This window comes from Vidua macroura, chromosome 5 (genome assembly GCF_024509145.1).
Source record: "Vidua macroura isolate BioBank_ID:100142 chromosome 5, ASM2450914v1, whole genome shotgun sequence".
In the NCBI taxonomy this organism is placed as follows: domain Eukaryota; kingdom Metazoa; phylum Chordata; class Aves; order Passeriformes; family Viduidae; genus Vidua; species Vidua macroura.
This window is the reverse complement of record NC_071575.1, coordinates 49,956,766-49,974,446: the sequence shown is the minus strand read 5'-3', so window position 1 is coordinate 49,974,446 and position 17,681 is coordinate 49,956,766. Positions and strand designations below refer to the sequence as shown.

The window sequence follows — 17,681 nt, the reverse complement described above, 5'->3', positions numbered from 1 at the left end:
CCCATCTTTGTTGTAGGCCTACTTCAAGCACCAGAAGGCTGCAATATGGTCTCCCCAGAGCCTTCTCTTCTCCAGGCTGAACCATCCCAAGTTTCTGAGCTTCCCCTCATAAGAGGGCTGCTCTATCCCTCTAACATCTTGGTGGCCTTTCTGAAGACTCACCCCAACAGATCTGTGTCCTTCCTATAAAATAGATGTAGTAATTAGGAACATGGTTTAGTGGGACTTGGAAGTATTACAGTAATGGTTGGATTCTTAAAGCTCTTAAAGGTCTGTTCCAAGTAAGTGATTCTATGAATCTAGGATTCTAACCCACAAGGTTCCAGTTCTCTCCCCAGGAATCACTGTACAAGATAAAAATTATGTGAATAATATATGGTCTTGAGAATGCACTTTTTCATATCCAGTTCCCAAAATACTTCAACAGAGGAATGCCTTGGTACTTTTTTAATATTCTGAAGCAATGTATTTGTATTTCTCTGAGTATTGCCTAGGACACTGATACTAATGAGTCACATATTCTTATAGGACTGATATATTTTAATTTTACCTAGATATTCTCAGTTTGTAATACAAGAGAGATAAAATTTCAAATAAACAAAAGTACTCAATTAAAAAATGCCCAAATAAATACTATTTACTATTGTAAATATTTAATAACAGCCTAGCTACAAATGTTAAAGAAAACCGTCAATTGATCCTATGCTTGTATCTGGAAGTCATCTAGCTCACAAGCCATAAACACTAATACGTGATGCCCAGTTGCTCAGTCCATATGATCCATATGAAGTAGAATTTGCACACAGTATCTGCAAATATTGCATTCCTGGGAGATGGTATATTAATGTTGGACTGTAGAAGAGTGAGTGCATTTCTTTTGAATCTTTTTGATGATGTCTACAAGGGAGCAGCAAGGTAAGAGCTTCCACTGAGATTTCTCCTTTGTGAGTACAGATCCTAAACTTTTTCAAGATGGAGGTTGATCCTCATAGATTGCTTTTTCTTGTATGGAAATGTTAATGCCTCTTCTACAGTCATCTCCTCTCTTAGGGTAAACATGTCTTGTTTGTCATGGCTTGTCTAATCTGTGAGCAAATCTTTACTGTAGTGAGAGGTATAATGCTTTTCCTACCCTGGCATTCTGTAGAATTCATCCCAAAGCCATTCTGTACAGGACACCTTAAATTTACTGTGGACATGTATCAACATGGGATTCAAGTGGTGTCTCATTTCTATGACTCTAGAGATTAGAGGGTTTGATGATCAGTTTGGGGTGGCTAATTTCCAAATCTTGTCCTTAACTGGTACAGTGATTACTGCTGCATCTCCATACACACACTCATTCCCTGCCCACCAAATAGCCCATTCACTGCCTGACATTTTTCTTAGTTAACTAGCCTCAACTTTTTTAAGCATCCCTTTCAATTTGCTACTACAAGATACATGCAACCAAGGTTATGAAGCTTTCAGAAGTCTGAGTGTTAGATTGAAACACGTGACACAAGCATCACTCAGGACAGCAGCTGAAAGTTGTAACTATCATAATTCCTTTTCTTAAGTAAGAAATATTTATTCCTGTTTAGGATCTATGTACTCATGTTTTTTACAGAAAATGTTTTGCTGGTCTTTGAACTGCAAATTCCTCAGGTCTCCATAGGAACATACATTAAAGGATGAAACCTGATGTTCTTGTGAAAGCTGAAATCTGCAGTATTTGAAAGATTTAGTTCCTAAAAATGTGCTTCTTGATCTATTGTGAATCAGCTATCTCAGTCTACTATCTCAGTCTATCCAATCCCTACTTAATGCATGAATAAAAATGCCCAAAATATTTCAGAAGTATTAGAGACTTTTTCAACAGCCCAACAGAGTGGACAGTATTAAGTTATTCTCTTATAACCATTTATCTTAGTATTCCCAGCAAAAGTAATGAACAGCATTCTAGTATAAGAATATATGGACCTCATCAGCATTTAAGGCCACTTGTCACCTCAATGAGCTTGACAGAATAGTCAAGGGTTTTTTATATAAATGATCTCATTTTGTTCCTCTTCTAAGGATTAGCACTTACTGTTCCAGACCTAAATTCTGGTTTCCTCAGAAGAAAGGTAATTATAAAGTTTTTCAAAAATATTTAGAACATTATACTTATTGTTACAAATGAAAAATATGCCTGGATACATCTAATCAGGTGAAACGTAGTTGTACACAAAATGGTTTTGTATGCTGATGGTGACACTGCAACATGCTGAATGTCAGAAAAAAAGGAAGAAGAAGTGTTGCCTCAGGATAATTTTTGCCAAATGATAGGGAATGAAATATGTATCTCAGATTTTGTCTTTTGGCATGCATTTAGTCAGAAGTCACTGGGTAGCAAAAGATGCTGAGTGACACAGAATCTTAAGGGAAAAGCCCAAATGGTGAAAGGAGGCAGAAGAGAAACCTTCACTCGCAGCATGTTCTGGAGCTTGTAAAATGCAATCAGAGCCTCTCTTCACTGTGGATAAAAGGATCTTTGAGAAGCATTTCTACTCTGGTTATATTTTGCTTCTTAACAATGCACTAGGACTACTTAATTGCTCCATCTGTCTATGTACAAATTCTAAAACAAAAGGCTTAATGTTTTTTGAACAGATGAACTTTTCACATATCTTTGATTGTTTCTAGTAGAGATGAAAAAAACCACAGACTACCTCTGTGAAAAGAGCTGTGATCTCTGTTAAAATCCCTATCCAGAAGTTTTATACTTAATTAATGCCTATAGAAGGTTGCTGTCTCTCACAACATCATTATTAGAGCCATAGACAAGGAATATATTGCTTTATTGGAAAGCTTTCTGCAAGAGCATCAGGTTATTCAAATTGTTAATAAAGACATAAACAATGTGCAAATTAAAAATATTATTATTATTTGTATCTGGTGGAACATATTATTTTTATTTATGCCTACAAGTAGTAGGCAATGAGGTTCAACTTCCAGTGGGTGGAGACCAAGATAACACACAGGCCTGAGACCAGAACCTTAGAAATATTTCGTTTCTCCTGCTGTTGTTTTTGGATGACAACAGTATACTTTCCTGATATTTGATGTCTTGATTTTCTGACTGTAACTCCTTCTTCCATCTTTACCTCCTGGAACATATTTTGAGTCTAATAGGTTAAAACACTATTGCTTCAAATTAAAAGGTGATGCTTTAATCTAAAATCTCTCTTAACAGAGTTTTATTTGAGACGATGCATTTTTCTCAGGTTTAATTGCACCACGTTTTGTTTCGTGTTTTGAAATATGATTCACATTACCTTTGTACCATTAATGTAAGACAGTTTGATAGTTCATCCATCAACAATTAGAAAATAGAAGGCCAAAGGCCTATATTAACAAGTAAGTAATGCAAGTATGTAGTAATGTCACCATAGCAACTTGGCTTGCACACAGGATGCTGTATTTAACCTTGGGGAGTTTTTAAAAACTCTTGATTCCTGAAGTAAGTGAAGTCTGTGTGATAGTGGGGCTCTGCCTTCAATGCTATAAGAGTAGATTTATCTTAAAAATGTGCAATTGCTTTGGCCCAGTATAACTTATGAGAAACCAATGGTGTATGAGCACTTAAAGACATGCCTCATGGAAATCTTGACTTGCAGTTAAAAATGTTCAAGATTGCTTGCTTTTTTTTGGAACTGAGAAGGAGTTGGCTGTAGCGTTTATTGCAGTAAGACAGAAGCATATAAGCATCTTAACAAAAAATATTCGTAGGAATTACTCTTAGAGTTTTATTTAATTTTTTTTTTGCTAGTCCACACACACCCTTCTATCTTCACAGTTACTGAGAGCTTTGTCAGGTAAAGAGGGAAAAATATGCATGCTTTTGAGTTTCTCTTGTGGGTTTGAATTTTCAAGCTCCTAAACTAGCTATGTGGATGGTATTAATTAGTAATGTGAATCTATATGTCCTCAAGTCAGGTAAAAATCTTGTGAATTAGCTTCATTAGAGGGTCATGCTGCTCGTACAACAAGCTCTAGGCAGCCAGTTTTTGAAAAAACTGACATTTCAATAACCTTTTTTAGGGAATACAGGAGTTTTAGAAGTGTGAGATCATAGGATCAAAATTAATTCTTAGAAGGCACAAACAGTGGCAGGTTTGAATACTGTGTGGTTACTACTTCCCCTCAGCAGTCAGGCTGTAATGCTTCACCATGTCCCCATCTAGCTCAAGACTGGCTAAGATGATAAAATACCCAGATCAAGAGGCCAGATTTGGAGGGCTTGTTACCTAAGTGCCTTTCAGGGTGCCTAAATCACATCTTATTAAGATTTTCACAAACTCTTCTTGAACTACTTTGCATCTACAACCCCTTGGCACCTCATTTTCCAGTGGTAAGTTGCCCCAAGTTCTTACATTTCTGCAGAAACAATGAATACTCAACCACCAAGTGTCCATCTCATACCTCCTGCTCTGGCAACACCTGGCCTTTCCTGTCTGTATCTCACCTATAGATAAAAGTGCTCATGTCTTTATATCTAATTATTTTTCTGTGGAGAATCATCCATTTGGAACAAGGAAATGTGAAGGTCTCTCAGTAGAAGAGAGAACTTTACGGACACCTAAATTCCAAGGGAAGATTTAACAGAATAGTCCCCTTTAGCCTTTAAAAGAAATTATCAGCAGGTTTACCAGTAATTGAAAAAAACACTGGTGTTCATAACATTAAAAAAAAAAAAGTCACTATTATAGAATGATATAATTCCTGAAATAGTGTGGATTTCAACTATATAACTAAAAAATATGCATAGAAACAGTTGTGTTAAATGTTTGGGGTTTTTTCTCACACTCTGCTATTGCACTCTTATTCGGGACATGGGCTTGTACTGTGTTTTAGTACCCTGCCTCAACAGATAGTTTAAAACCCACCGTTATATTTAAGTGTGTTTTACATTTTTTCACAATCAAAAACTGTCATGAAAGTAGAAAAGTGCTGAAAAACAATCTGTTAAATAAGAGAACAAAAAGGAGCATGAATACTTTAAAAATTCCTGCCAAATATCAAAATCAGGTTACGAGACTAGCTGAGAGTATTTTGTCCACCCCATCAGTTTCCAAGTCAGTAAACTGTAAAAGCTGTAGGTTCTTTTAAGAGTCAGGTCCCATGCCTAGTGAATTCAAATGCCAGAGATTCTCCATTGCAGCAGAAAAGAAAGGTAAACTCTTTTAGGAGGGATAAATGTTGAAAATTTCCTGCTTCAAGACAAATATATTTTGGCTCAGCTTTTCAGTAAGGTCATATTATTTGCTGTGCTGCTCCAGTGACAAACTTCTCAGTGGATGACTGTGATTAGAGACTCTCTGTCTTGGGGCCAGAGACATCCATCTGCCCGTCTGACCATCCTGCTGGGACATGGGCTCCTTGACTAATTCAAAAACCTTAGGCACAGTGGAAAGACTGTTGAGGCATATCCAGTCGCTGACTGTGACTCATGCTATTCATGTTACTCATCCACGTGGGCACTAATGAAGTGACTGTGAGGTTCTGGGAACACAGGGGATGGAGTCCAGGTCACAAGTGATACTTGCCAATACTCCCATTCGACTGCAGAGGCCTACCCTGGGTCATATGAGTCATGAATTTGGATGCAGATCTTTACTAATAAAGTCAGCACTGGGCTTCAACTTCCTTAAAAATAACATACTGCTTTTTAAAGGTGGAAGAGGGATACTGTGACAGGGAAACTGTTTAATACCAGTGGTCAAGCTGGGAGAAGGACTTTGATCTAGGGTTAAAAAGATGTGCTCTCAGCATCGAGGAGTCAACTACGGAATTTCAAATACTGTTTGAAATGTTACATGACATTCATGTCATATTGCAGAGACTAGCAAAATGTCTAACGTGATTCCCAGACTAACCTTGAGCTGCAGATCAGATCATAACTTCCGGTTATTTAACATTACTGTTATGAAAAGTTAAAACTGCTTGCAAAACACTCTCTGAATTCAAGGAAGGACATGTAAAACAAATAGTACTGTCTTATAAATTCATAGACTTGCAGAATGTTTGAGGCTGGAAGAGACCTCAGGAGGTCTGTAATCCATGAATCCATGCCCCCGCTCGAGCAGAGTCTGCTAAGTCTATGTCCATTCAGGTTTTGAGTGTCATCAAGCTGAAGACTCCATAAACTTTCTGGGAGACTTGTTAAAGTGTTTGCCTACACTCATGGGAAAAAAAAGAGTAAAATTCTTGTGTGTTTGAGTATAATTTCCTACATTTCGGCTTGTTATCATTGCCTCAGCCTGTCAGGAGATGACTGAGAAGGGTCTGGGTCCATCTTTGTTACTTCCTCCCAGTGCATAACTTTTCTGGAAAGGTGGATGCTGGGAAAAGGTGTCATAACAGACTATAATGCTAGGCACTTCCACAGCCACGTTTGTAATTTACCCATATCCAGGTAAAGTGAGTGCTGACCCCCCTCTTTGTGGTTATGGAGCGACTGCAAAAAATAATTTTCAGTGATTCACATTAAGAATGTGAACCTTTATGCGGAGTCCCATTTTGTAGGCACACAGTTTGTGGTAATTGGGAGTGGGGCTGCGGCTGAGCCTCACCCCCAGTGGGTACAGCTGTGAGAAGCAGGTGAGCAGCATTGACAGCAGTGAGCCATGGAGTGCCCAGGTGCACTGACCAGCCACCAAAGGGAACTGAGGGCAGACAGGTGCAACACATGAACATGAGGGGTATAAAAGGCTGGGCTAAAGACTAAGAAGGGCAGTTGCAGTTGCAGCTTTCTGAAGTGATGAAGTGTTGCTCTGTATGGGCAGGTGTCTGAAGCCTTCTGATGTAGTAAGGTGTTACTCTGTATGGGTTGAAGCTGTCTGAAATTGTATGATGGTACTCTGTGTATTGTGGCCCATCTTGGCTGTGGTATGTGCTGCGACCTATGTTGCAACACCATTTCTTCTACATAATTTTAATGATTCAATGATGGAGTTGAGGTAATATGTTTAGAAAATCTGCAGTCAATATGAATGGAGAAGTTGCTCTGACTTTGATAGCATCAAAATTGGAAAATAATGAATCTAAAAAATCAGACATACTCTGAAATTAAAAGCAGATGAACTCCAACAAAGACATGAAAATAGACATGTAGCAGAAGTGACTTTACACAGAGAAGGATCTGAGGATTGTGGTGAATCGCAAATTGACTATGAGTAACAACACAGTATTTTTTTCCAAAAAAAAGTCTTGGTCAAAAATACATTCCTAGGAATGTTATATTCAACCCTTGGGAAGTAACTGTTTTGCTCTGCCTGGGAGCCAACTGGATCTCAGACCAGGTGTCCACTTTTAGACACCACATTTTAAAAAGGATGACTTGGAGAAAAATCCACAGTATGGTGCAAGAAATGCTAAAGGATTTAGCAAATATAAACCATAAAGAAAGGTAATCTCATTCCTTTAGGCTGCAAAAGGGTACATTAAAAGGGGTTGTTTAAATCTTCTAGTCTCCGAAAAAGATAATTAAAAATAGAATAGTGGTCACTTCTTACTAAAGACCAGAAAGGAAGGATAAAAAAACTATTGCAACTAAATATTGTGATTTCTAAATTGCATTATTAGTGAAGTCCTTTAAGAAGTAGTATTTAAGAATACGTGTGAATGTGTTTTATTGAATGTGTTTAAGGACTGTTCATATCAGCATCTGTTGTGGACAGTGCACGGGACAGACAGGACAGCATCCTGTTGTCCTTCCCAGATCTACATCTCTGTGGTTTTAGGACAATGAGTCTCAAAGTGAGTTAAAAGGCAAATGTAAATTCTGGCTCCAACAAAGAACACACCTTGGAGGGGAAAGGTTCACATTTACCACAGTCTATAGACAGGATAAGGAAAAGCAGGAACAAAAGCCCCAGATAATTTTTTCTTAAGTGTCCTGAAAAAATATAACTGAAATTTTTCCTACACAGACCCCAGACCTGGTGTAAATCAGTGTGTCTCCATTGACTAGAATGTGCACCTTGTGGAAGATGAATAGCATCAAATTTTTGCAGGTAATTAAATTAAAGGTATCAAAGCCATGTTCTGAATCTGGTAACAATTCTTATAGAGACAGAAATCCAACTCTAATTTACCAGTCTGCAGTGTAAAGACAAGGTTATTAATCTGGTACATTCAGTCTTTATAAATAAAACTTAATTACGCAGCAAAACTCTTGTGAAGGCAATGGCTGCTACTGCTCTCCCCCAGGAAATGCAGTTACAGTGCCAAACCAGCTGCATACATTCAAACAGAAGCAAATCTGCTGCTTTTTGTCAGCCAGAAGATCTGAAATGAACTTTGACTAAACTGAAAAGGCACAGGCACCCCTGGGTGTTCCTTAGCTAAAACCTTGCTCTCTTTCCAGTTGGATGGGCTGCACTCAGAGCAGGAACATCCTTCTTCTTAGTGGAGCAGTCACTGATCTCAGTCAGTGTGAACTGGCACTCATTCTTGTGGATGCTGTGTCATTCCTCACTAGAACTAAAACAGTCTAGGAATATACTGTTTTCTTGTTTTTTTTTTTTTAAGTATAATTCCAAATGGCCTAATATATAGTGCATACTGATCCCATAAAGCACTTTTGTTGCTGAATCTTAAAAGTGTTGCTCCCTTTTGTTAAATTCTATGGATTTTGTCCCTAAAAGAAGCCATCCCTAAGTGCTTTTCTCTATAGCAAAGTCATTTCAGGGCAATATGCAGAAACTTCTTTACTCATACAGTGTAACTTCATCCACATCTCTCTAAATAATTAAATAATAAGCTTTGTGGGACAGATTCATTCCTGAGGAAAGACAGCAGAAGTCAGTATAAAAGTCTGTATAAACAGATTTATGAGTGCCTTTTTTACCACAGATGAATTTATCACCAACTCTGCAGTTGAAAATCCAATAGTAAGGCATCTGAGAATGAAAATGCAAACTTCTTATAAGATAAAAACACTGTCACTACCTGGTAAAACCTGTATTAAAAATACTAGTGTTCCTCCAAACCCAATTAATTCCAATAATTACACAGTCATTAAAGCAACAGTCTAAAAGGGAAAACACCTTCATAGAAGTGTTCATATGAACAGTGATTTAATCTGCTTTTTAGACTCTCTAGATGAATGACTTTTTGCCTAGTATAGGACATTCTATTATCAGGTCTTTGCAGTCATTCTACTTAATTACTTCTCTGCCAGCATCATTTGTACTCCTAGATGTCTATATAAGGCTAGTTTGCAGCAAGAAATTTTATTCCTGCAGCTCTAGGAGAGGCCTTTTCATCATTCTGTGAGTAGTTTCACACTATATTTTCCTCACATTATCCAGCACTAAATAGACAACTATTAATTTCCAGGTAGCCTTTTCAGTAGGGTGTCTGGGGGCTGCTGTCACAATCAGATTTGAACGTTCAAATTCCATTTTATCTCCAGTATCAACATTTCAGTCCCAAACACAGATCATTAACACCATGTCCATGCTGCTGCTTAGCCAGATGCTCACGTATTTCAAAAGGATGTGTTCCTCTCACCCACCTTCCCCACTAGGCTGCCTAACAGCCCAGTTATAGAGACATTTCTTCACTTCCATTCTCTCAGGAACCCAATGAATATTCATTCCATGCAAAGTGGAACCGTTTGAACAGAAATAATGGGATGCCTCACCCTTGTGCCTTAAAATAGCTGACCTTTTGTGATCAGCATATTCACCTCCAAGTGGGAGATACCAGGTCAGATTCCCTCAGGCAGCAAAAGAAATTTAACCCAAGCCTCCCAAAGCCTTGCTAGCGCAGGTGGATATTATGATCCAAGCTTTTCTTTGCTATATCTTTCTGGTTATCTTGGCTTAGCTTGTGTCTACATGTAACTCTCGATGCCTTAAATAATACTGGTCATTCATGAAATAAATAGCATGGTTTCTGTGATGCATGGCAGGGCTTCCTCTCTGTGGAAGCAGTGTGCACAGAGGTGAGACCCCAGCCCTACCTGAGCAGGACAGATATGTACTCAGACTGAGAAATATGAAGGTGGTCACTCTTTACATGGTCTGGATGCTGTCATTAAATAACCTGACATACTGGAATCTCTGGGAGATGCCTGTCTTTCCTCATGCTGTATGGAAGGCAGGCAGAGCTTCACAAGCTTTTTAAACTGGACAAACAGCTAAGCCTTTGGAAAGAGGTCTGTCTTGCAGTGTTGCCACAACTGTTTTAATTTAAAAATACCTACAGATAGTTTATCCTGGAATGTTTGTTTATTCCTTTTGCTTTCTTTAACTCTCCTTGCTTGTGTGTGTAACACTATATATACACGTAGGGGAAGATGTGGTTCAGCTTTGGCACAGAAGACTTATGCAAAATCTTCTGATTTCTTGCAAACTACTAACTCGGAGTTGTGGATCCTTTATATACTATGATGGCTATCTGTTCCACTGCCAGAATCTCTGCAAACTGGCAGTGATCCATAACTGTTAGTGAGCTTCTCTTCACTGCAGTCCTGCAGAAATGATTTGTGCTAAAATCCCATTGTCAGAGATGTCTGCTGCTTTTAGAAAGCCACCTAGACAATCATGTTTCAGAGCACTTTTTAGTGAAGAAACCTTTTCATGAAGTTTTATGCAGTGGGAACCACCCCCACCTGGAGCTGTGAGTATTCACTATGCCTGCAAATTCATCCACAGCTGTTTCATATTAGATACCCAGAAATGAAGAAATCTTAACTTGTGGCCACTTTTTGAAACCTGTGGTTTGGATGACCTTCTCAGCACTATGCAGAGCTTGAAGAGAGATGCAGGGACACAATCCCAGCTCTGGATGCTATACTCAGATTTGGAATAGAAGAGGCAGATGTTGAGGGGGAGCAATATTTTCCTCTGGTTCATACCCTTCATTTGACATAGGACAACATGGACTGCATGCACCGAATGTGTCAGAATGCCTGTGAAAATAAATAGTATATGATCATTGAAATAAAGACTTAATTGTAACATGTTTTATAAAATCAAAATACTCTTTAAAAGCAGTAGTAGTCCAGGAACAGCTTGTCTTTTTCCTTCTGAGTGCTGCCATTTCTAGTCAGTATGGGCAAAAGGAGCTGTGGCTACAGAACCAAATGTTGGCTTATCAACTGATGTGGTAATGTAGTTTGGTTTATAAAGGTTTAGAGGAACTGTGAGATGAGCATGGTCATGAATTACTTTATGTAGCCTAAACCCTATGAAGTGAAGCAATTATAAAATGAATTAATTTGAAGGGGTTTTTTTTTTCTTTTCTAGGAGATAGGAGAGTTTAACTTGCAGGAGATTTTAATAGAAAAATAATACCAAGACTCACTCTAAAGCTTACTTTAATCTCAATGAGAAGAGCAAGTAGATGTTGATAGAAAGTGGGGACAGATAAGAACTGTGACTGTTACTACCAGCAGTAATGGTTTCCTGGTAACCTGGGGTTAAACTTGATGGTCAACTTAATGGCTTGTCCAGAGGAGCCTCTGTGTGTATACACAGTATCTGTATGCACATTGAGTTGAAGGCAATGTCAGGAAAGTACCTATAAATATGACCCAGAGAAGCAAAGCTTGAGACCTTCTGAGGCACTGAGACAGGAAAACGTCTACATTTGCTTATTCTATGGCTGGCAAAGCAAAATTACATTGTTTTTTTTCCTCCTCTTTTTCTTTTGTTAAATAATATTTCAAAGCAAATGTCCTTTTTTTCTTCTTCTTGCCCCCTGTCCCCCCTCTTTTGTTAAGATTGACTTTTGAATGCTTCATAATTATTTTACCAACGAAACAGCAATGGTAAAGCAGACTTCAGGCATGAAACAGTCCTGCAAATGCCTTGGAAAGATATCACCTGAATGCAGTAGGGGAAGCTGAGATCTCAACAGATAAACCTCTGAATTAAATCATATGGTTTTTTTTCTCTGATTCTGACTATTTCTGGTCATTTGTTTCTATTTATGTCTTTTTCCCTCCCTTTTTTTAGGAAGTGTACATTAATATTCATGGAAATTTATTATCAAAATAATAAAATTTGGTTTGAATTTACATTCTACTTCAACTTCTTGACTTTTAAGAAACTATCTGGTCTAGTGTAAAATATGTAAATTTAAATTAAGTAGCATAGTTTCTAGAAGACTTAGAAGACAATTTTATTAGACCTGTTGAGATTATTAGATATGTCTAGACTTAATAAAAGCTAATTTTAGATTTTTGTGAGGTAGTGTGGTTTCACTGGCAACTTGACTAAATCAAACCTTGACCAAGGAAAATTAATGTTGGGAAAAATCCCATCTTTACAGATACTACTTGATAAACAGGGGAATCATGTGGTGATTTTATATATCACAGGCTGGTCCTGAGCCTACCAAAATAGATGTAGCAGAAAATAGTTTCAGTAGAGGTGCTGAAAACAGCTTTAGAGACTTGGTTCTCCTGGTTCTACTTCAATGTCATTCCTTGAAAGTAGTGATTCCTGCAACACAAACTGAAGTGCAGCTAAGCCTCTTGTCTTTGTTTCTAGTGCAACTAACCCAACAATGCAGAGTAAGAAGATGCTGCTGGTACAGCAGCTAAATGGAAATGCACAAATACTGTTTCAAAAGTAATGGCTTCTGATGACATTAGATTATGCAGAGAGAAGTCATGAAAAGTCAAGACCAGGTTGGATGGGGCTCTGAGCTACCCAGTCTAGTGTTTAGGAATAGTGTTTCTTTTAATTTGTGGCCCACAAAAAAAGCTCTAGTAATTTTTTGTGAATGTTCGTGTAGCGTCTCTAAATAATTTGTGTTGCTTCTCTTGACACATATCTGAATGGGACTATGTAGTTCATGCCTTTCATAGTACAACTTTATAAAAGGGAGGCTACACTTCTGCTGCAGCAATATGAGCTACCAGTGGGGCCCACAAGAATAGGGGTCAAATCTCTTTAGGAGAGGGAGTTTGTTCTTCATACCTGATTCAACTCATCTCAGACAAATAAAACAAATGTAGTTAAATGTATAACAGTAAAACAATAGCAAACATCAGACACACAATACTTAGTGTTATTATAGACTGGCTAAACGACAGACAGTATGTAGTACACTACAACTATTTTTTCAGAATTCCTACTCAAAGCTTGATCTTTCGTGCTATTAAGATGAAGGTTTAAGAAATCAAGAAGTCAGAATTGCAACTGAAAAATTTGGGGAGCGGGGGGAGGACAGATACATCATTTACACAAATTTTAAAAAGTCACTCTTTCAAATAATTATAACGATTAGTCTGTGAAACATGACAAAGGGATGCGGTGCTTACCATCACATGGATGTTGCCTTGTTTTGCCATAGGTCTTTACATACAGACTAAAAGGCGATGGGGCAGTAGCAAAATGTATCCTTTAGGTCCTGTACATAGTACAGAGAACATCCTTTCGTTGGCACCACTATTAAAAGGCTCGTAAGGTTATCTGTGATCCTTCTTGAAGAGTAGCTTTTTTTTACCAAACAGAAGAGATGACATACTTCTATGTTTTTTCAATGTTGATTTCCATTGGTGAAGAAGCACTAGGCAATGACTCCACTAACAAAATCTAAAATGTGCAGGGGAAGGTCCAGGACACTTTTTCTTTGGTTTGCTCTGTGTAGAAACAGATTTGCATGGCACTCTGTAAAGATGGAGAATGAATATTTGCTTAAAAGAAAGATGTCTAATGCTGAGTTTGCACAAATTTTAATTGGGTACAAGGTAAACCCTATTTTTATTTTGCCTTTTATGTAGCAAATAAATTCTTTTTGTAAATTATTTTCCATGGATAACCCCCAGCAGAAAATGGTGAAATGATTTGAAGAAAAATAGGGAAAGATTGAGCTTTCATCTTTTCTCTGACTGTATACAAGCAGTACTCATGAGAGATATGGACAAACTGGCAGGGCAAGAGATACTGGGAAACCTAAGCATAAAGAAATATGAAAGAGATGGCAGGAGAGAGAGAGAAAAAGTGGAATGCAAAAATATGCAGAAAACATGTGAGTTACGCTCTCTCAAAGCTGAAAATTACTCACCCATTTCAAATGCAAATGTTGTAAAGGTGTCTTCTATCTGAAAAGGTAAGAGCACTCACTAATGACATATAATATCAAACATACTTTAATTCAGTCTATTTGGAGTCTACTAGTCAGGAAATTGATCTAGGCAGCAACAAAAGTCATTGGAGATATTTACAGAGGTTTCAAAAATAGGCTATACATTTTTACCAGAAGTCTGTATCCAAGAAGGTGGAAGCTAGAATTAACTTCAATTTCCTTGGTGACAGTAACGGCTGAATGAAAATTTTCCTATAGCGTGGTAAAGCTGGTGCAATGGTGCAGCCTTCTAAGAAGTTTTTCCTTTAAACCAGTGCTCAAGATTTTAAGTGAAGTACTAATGCAATTTCTTATGCTGAAATCTTAAGTGAGGTGTTTGGGGGTTTGGTTGCATATAAAAGAATTGACTTACACTTGAGGGTGAGTGGATAAATTGGAGTAACAATCTAATTAAAAGATAATTTACAAGAAGTGAAAGTTTAAAAATTAAAGTCTGACTTTATTTGCAACATTCTTCAATGAATCGCGAGTTTAATTCTGTCTGGCTAGAAAATTATTAAACCCCTCAAGTTTCTCTTGGGATACAATTCAGCAGGGTGTCTAAATAGCTAGTCTACAGAATTGTTTGCAATTGTCAAAATGTTCAAGTGAGCTATAAATAGGCAGAAGTAAAGTTAAACAGCTTGCTGCCTCCACAAAGTTGTATTATTTTTCCCTATGGTATTTCATGCATGTCAGCAGAATCCTTTGTTATAATAGGGTCTCTGCTCCTCATCAGTCAGAAAAATTACGGGGAAGAACTGGGTTTGGAGACTGCGCTGTGCAAACGTGGCCCTGCCATATCATGGCTGCACTGCTCCCACTGAGCGAGCCCTCCACCTGCACCCTCTGCTGTCACCTCCAGCACAGATGTCCTCAGCTTTGTCAGAACTCTTGCTGGCAAACAGATACATGCATGTCAGGCTTTTCTATGATCTTTTTTCTAAAAGGTTTCATCATGTGTGCCAAAATTGCTCTGAGTTGCCAAAATCTCAATGGCTTAAAAAAGCTGTCATCAGTTGTAAGAGGTCAATGCTAAGAATATGTGGATCTTGTCCTCTGTAATAGATCTTAGAATAAGAAGAATCATAATAGATGTTGGTAATGCCACATAGGTATCTGCTGCTACGTCTATTTTCCAAGGAACCACAGGCCAGAGGGAGCAGTGGAGGAAAACAACACTTTCTCAGGCACAGTGATGTGCTGCCCATCTTTATTCCTCTCAGTATGCCTGGCTCCCATTGGCCACAAATCCTCCAGCTCAGAAATTCTAAAGTCTGATTGAAAGCCTGCTGAGGTCAGAGCTAGTCCATTTCCTCTGAGGGGCAGAATTATAGCTTTTAGCACTTCAGTAATATTTTTGTGATTCAGTATTCAGTAATGATTTTGTGCATTTAAAATGATTACAGATTTGCTAATTACAGATTTTGTATATTTCAGAGGCAGATCATCTACTTCTGGATCTATAACTAAGACAAGTTCATTAGTAATAATACTATGACAAATTTTCTTTTATGCTTTTGGGGGACTCCTAATACTTGTCTACTGCACAGTAAGTCAATGTTACAGTGCATGTGTGTAGGATATACAGACAACTCAGACTGTTTGCCTCTCTCAGTGAGACTGAGTCATGAAAGAAAAGGTTCCTTTCAGATCTTGCAGTATCATTTGTTATTTAGCACGATTCTGTGTTTTGGTTTATAACAAAAATGGTCTTTAATAGCTTTAAGTGAAGGTGATCTCTGTTTGTGTATGGAAAGGTGTGGAAATCCATTAGGCACAGTGTGACTAATGCTGAGGGAAGCTGGTTTTTTTATTGTGTTTAAAGAGGATTATGCTGTAAAATTCTTTGATTTTAGCAATCAGGAAATTTTAAAAGAAGCCATCTGATCATGGCAGCTCTGCGTCTCTCTGGAGTTATGATATTCAACAGTAAAACAGGCGTTGCTATGGCAATTAAGCATTTTTCAACATTTTGGGTTTTTTCAGATTTCTTCAGTTATTAATAATTTTCCTGAAACAGTTAGGAAAAACACTGGTACATTAAAATATCACTTGTTCCTCATAAATAGACCATTTAGAGTGTAATCCTTGTTTTTTAAAAGTCTGTGTCAAATATCCCACTGACTCTTATGGAAACATGGCTTGACCTTAAATATTTAAATTTCTATAGTATTTCGTTCGAGTATATGCTTTCTAATCAGAAATACTGAAAATGCCACGGTTTCTGACACATGAATTCCACCAGGGAATACAGGGTGCATACACCTTGTTTGTGGCAGCAAAGTTCAGATAACTTGGGAAGCCCCAAGGCCCGTCTCACCTCCTGCCACTGCAGTGTTGCCTTTTGAGGCACCGCAGCACCCAAGCATGGTCATTCTCAGCACACAGTGCCCAAAATGAAAGCTTTTTGTATGAACCAGATAACTTTGTAAGAAGGAAAAAATATGAGATTATCACAGAATCATAAAGAGCATGTCTGAAGGGACCTCAAGAGTCATCTGGTCCAACCTTTCTTGTCAAAGGCACAGTCTAGACAAGATGGCCCAGAACTGTGTCTACTGAATCTTGAAAGTGTCCAATGTTGGGGTATCCACCACTTCCCTGGGAGTGGTGAAAGGCACCTCTGCCTCAGGGTGCCATTCCCCCATAACTGACTGGCAGGATGCAATGGAGAAATTCCTCTACATGGAGATCCTGGAGGCAACTCCCAGACTGGAGCTGAAGGCTATGTCATCCATCTCCGCAGCACCCAAAGCAAATGTCTCTGCTCCTGGGGGAGGTCAGAGACCCCAGAGGCTGTCTGGGCACCACCAGGCAGCTCAAAACAAAAATCACAGTTGCCAAGGCACTGGGTGAGGAGATTCCTGCCTGTGCTTAGCTCAGACTGTCCTTTTGGATGTCTACCTTTTCAGACATACCAAGTGGCTCAGTCCTGCGAAAAGACAAACTGGGCTGTCTTCCATCTTGTTGAGAACATTTGAGTGATTAAAAGTCTCTTCAGTCTCCTCTTTACTTGGCAACTGCCCTGATAGCTAAGGTACAGTATAAACAGTGATCAGTCACTGCTGCCACTGCCATTAACAGCAGCTGCTGTTGCTATTTCATTAAATTCAGTGTGTGTGCAGTATGTGCAGATCAGGCCTCCAGATGGGTCTCCTAAGAGGCATGCCTGTTTTGTGAATCTTAAGATGGAGATGGAATCTTAGGTGGGAGAGGGGATTATATCATATGTTCAGGTCAAGTAAGAAAATTATATCTCTGGCCATTTGTGCAAACACAGAATTTGGCACCCCAGTAAGTTTTCTTTGGATAAGGCTTAGGTACAGACAGACTTTCAGGCATCAGAGGAGGGGTCAGGATTTTTTCTTTTTGAATCACTGTCTTGAACCTTCATGTCTTCTGCTTTAGCAGTGCTTTAGATGTCCAAATGTGGGTTTTGGAACTTGTCCTTAAGGAATTATGAGACGAATTGTCATGCCTGTTTTGCCAAATACATTGTGTCTATGTCCTGTACATAGTACTGGAATCTTTATGAGACTTCTGCAGTAAGATGAGACCAGTATAGA

At 38.4% G+C, this 17,681-nt stretch overlaps 1 long non-coding RNA gene across 2 annotated transcripts in view; it reads left to right on the top strand.

Annotated features, from left to right (window-relative positions):
• Positions 1–17,681, top strand: part of LOC128807646 (uncharacterized) — a 107,414-nt gene that overhangs the window by 18,214 nt on the left and 71,519 nt on the right. Inside the window, exons 5-6 of one of the 2 annotated variants that reach the window (XR_008437224.1) lie at positions 7,956–8,039; positions 11,283–12,009. The exons of the other annotated variant lie outside the window; for it this stretch is intronic. This is a non-coding gene — a long non-coding RNA (uncharacterized LOC128807646). Of the gene's footprint in view, positions 1–7,955; positions 8,040–11,282; positions 12,010–17,681 lie in introns of those variants that run through there. 2 annotated transcript variants of the gene reach the window in all.